The 3,260-nt window shown below is 37.1% G+C and overlaps 1 protein-coding gene across 2 annotated transcripts in view; it reads left to right on the plus strand.

Moving 5' to 3' along the window:
* ANKRD28 (ankyrin repeat domain 28) overlaps positions 1-3,260 on the plus strand; it is a 204,467-nt gene that overhangs the window by 103,767 nt on the left and 97,440 nt on the right. The gene's annotated exons all lie outside the window — the stretch shown is intronic.

Below are 3,260 nucleotides of genomic sequence, written 5' to 3' on the forward strand. Positions count from 1 at the left end.
TAGAGACGGGGTCTCGCTCTTGCTCAGGGTGGTTTTGAACTCCTGAGCTCAAACAATCCGCCCACCTCGGCCTCCCAGAGAGCTAAGATTACAGGCGTGAGCCACCACGCCCGGCCTCAGAGGAGAAATTTTGTATGAAGATCTTGCTAAATAGTAGTCCAAGTAGAATTTTGCCATTGCAAATTCACAAAATTTTTAAAATACGTTTGTTTGCTTTTTTTTAAAAAAAAAAAAAAAGTCTGGTTTCTATTACTATAACGGAAATGTCATGATCATGTAAAATTAAATATGGTTAAACATGGACCCAGCTAATATCCTATTAGTTTATTTATCAGTAATTTCACCTCTAATGTACTTCCTTGAAGATGTCTGCTCCTCTGTGGGTGCTAGCTCCTCACTACTTTTCAGCTGAAATTTACTAGAGATAAGAACAGACGAGAGTCAAGAAAAATCCTATTTCCTTTAAATTAAGGCATCTTATCTTTAATAATATGAATTGATGGGACATAGGCTTATATATGAAATTTTCTTCCCAAACATTCTCCAAGAAACAGTCACTTTTTATATGTTAAGAAATAGCTATGCTAAAAACAATACAGTTCCAGTTAGTTTATGTCTAGGACTTTGGATAAGAACTTCCCTGCTGTGTTTTCTTATTTTAACACAATTCTGTTTTTTTATTTTCATTTTGTCATAAACATATCCAACGTGGAGGGTTTTTTTTTTTCCATTTTTAATTTTTATACCCAAGAGAAACTTACGAAACACTCAAAGTTGACTTAAGGCCCTTACTTTTCAAAGTGAATGTTTGCAGCAAGACTTTTTAGTTAGTTGTAGAAGGTTGACATCCTGATTTTTGTAAGTATGACAGTCACATGAGCCTCACTGATGAGTGATAGTATCAAGGTGTCAGCTTTGAAATAAGCATTTGAGAGAATACTTAGTTTCCTTTGAATAATTCAAGTAAAAATCATGTATACAAATAACCGTGGTACATGTATAAAAAGCTATTTCAACTTGCCTTTGAAAAATACTTATTATATTGCATGAATTTCAAGAGTATTAATACAGCTATTTTTCAAAGGAAAAATAAAGTTCTAAATGAATTTAGTTATTCACAGTTCTCAGAATAAAAAATTAAATTTTTACATTAGCCTCAAGGCTGTGCATTATCTCCTCACCCCAAATTTCTTTCTATTTCAGTTTCTCCTTTTTTACTTCTCTGCTCTAACTCCACTGGCCTTCTTCTGTCTCTGGGTCTTTGAACTCTGTTTCCTTAGCCTCAAACCTTCTTTCCTCAGACAGCCACATGACTTATTCCCTCACCTTTTCCGTGTCCTTGCTCAGATGTCACCTCATCTCTGAGGCTTTCCCTGATAAGTACTGTTGCCACCCAGTCCCCTTCTCCATTGTTATCTTTTTTCTTAGCGCTGATTGTTATCTGGCATCCTTTTTAAATCATACTTACTTGTTTACTGTCATTCTCTCCCCACTAGAATGTAAACTCCAAGTAGGCAGGCAGGCAGTATACTTGTCCTCCCTTGTCCTCCTCTATTTATTTACAGTGCTTAGAACAGTGCTGAATAGATAATAGGCTCTGAGTGAATACTTGCTGAACAGATGTATAATTATAACAATTTAAGTTTAGGGTCTGTCTCCTTTTCAAAATTTTGTTAAGACAGAGTGTTGCTCCGTCACCCTGGGTATAGTTCACAGTGACATCATCATAGCATATTGCAACCTCAAACTCCTGGGCTCAAGCAATCCTCCTGTCTCACTCCTCCCTCAGCCTCCCAGGTAGCTGGGACTATAGGCACACCACCACACCCAGCTAATATTTTCTGGTTTTGGTAGAGATGGAGTCTGATCTTGTTCAGGCTAGTCTCAAACTTCTGACCTCAAACGATCTTCCTGTCTCAGCCTCCCAGAGTGGTAGGATTACAGGCGTGAGCCACTGCGCCTGGCCTCTTTTCAGAAAATTGTTCATATTTTGGTCTCAGTTTCTCAAATTTTTAATGGAAGTGAGAATGGGAGAGGTGGAGATGGGGTATGGGTTTAGGGCTGAAGGGGATCGGGTAAGTGAAAACAGAAAGAAGGCAAATGATCTGTTTCCTGTAGAAGAGCAAGTCAAGCTCTTCCTTATACTTTATTTTCTCTTTAGACTTACCAGTTAGGCTCTAATTTAAGAAATATAAATAAAAACTTGGATTTGGAGTAAAATGAGCTGGAGTAAAATCCAAGACTAGATGTCTATTAAACTAGAGCCTCAGTTTTCTACCTACAAATGAAAAAATAAAGAAATAAACCCGCTTTATGTTGCCATGAGAGGCACTACAAATTGTTGTAAAGAACCCAGGCTCTTTGGTCAGACAGATTTGGATGCACATCCTGGCCCCACCTCTTACTGTCTCTGTCTACTTCTTCAATCTCTGAGCCTCAACTTCCTCATCTGAAAAATGAGAATATAAATTTTATAGGCTTGAAGAAGCAAATGAGATGATGTAATTCAGATACCTAGAAAAGCACCTGGCATATAATACTCAAAATTATGGCTATGTTTTAAGCAATTTCTCTTCTTTTTCCTCAACTTTTTTGGTACTGCTGGATAAATAATTTCCTTGATGTCGGCGATTATCATTTTTCTGATTTTCAGATAGGTTTCCTTAAAAATTTTTCTCTTCAAATTTTTAAATCCAATTATATTCTGAAATGGAAAGAATCACTTACCTATTGGGGGGAAAAGGAATGATGAAGAATTGATTTCTACAACCTAGATAAAGATTAAAAGAAAATAGACTAAATATTCTTTATAAATAAGTGTATTCTGATTTCAAAAATTCTAGAATCAAGAAACGGTCTTTTGAAAGCTTTATACATTATATTAATAAGTACCTTACTGAACAGGGCCAAGAAACTGAGCAAATAGTAAGGGCTCACATAATTTATGGATAACAGAGCCCTAACAAGTAAGAAGATAGGTAGTAATAAGAATGCGTACCTAACTTTTAAAGTTTACACTGTAGAGAGTAACTGCCATTTCCCTCTATAAAAATACTCTTTATAGGCTGGGCACAGTGGCTCACGCCTGTTATAATCCCAGCACTCTGGGAGGCCAAGGTGGGAGGATCACTTGAGGTCAGGAGTTCAAGACCAGCCTGAGCAAGACCCAATCTCTACAAAAAGTAAAAAAAATTAGGCATAGTGGCATGCACCTATAGTCCCAGCTACTCAGGAGGCTGAGGCAGGAGGATCACTTGAGC

The sequence above is a fragment of the Propithecus coquereli genome, unplaced genomic scaffold (genome assembly GCF_000956105.1).
Source record: "Propithecus coquereli isolate 6110/MARCELLA unplaced genomic scaffold, Pcoq_1.0 Scaffold12, whole genome shotgun sequence".
Lineage (NCBI taxonomy): Eukaryota > Metazoa > Chordata > Mammalia > Primates > Indriidae > Propithecus > Propithecus coquereli.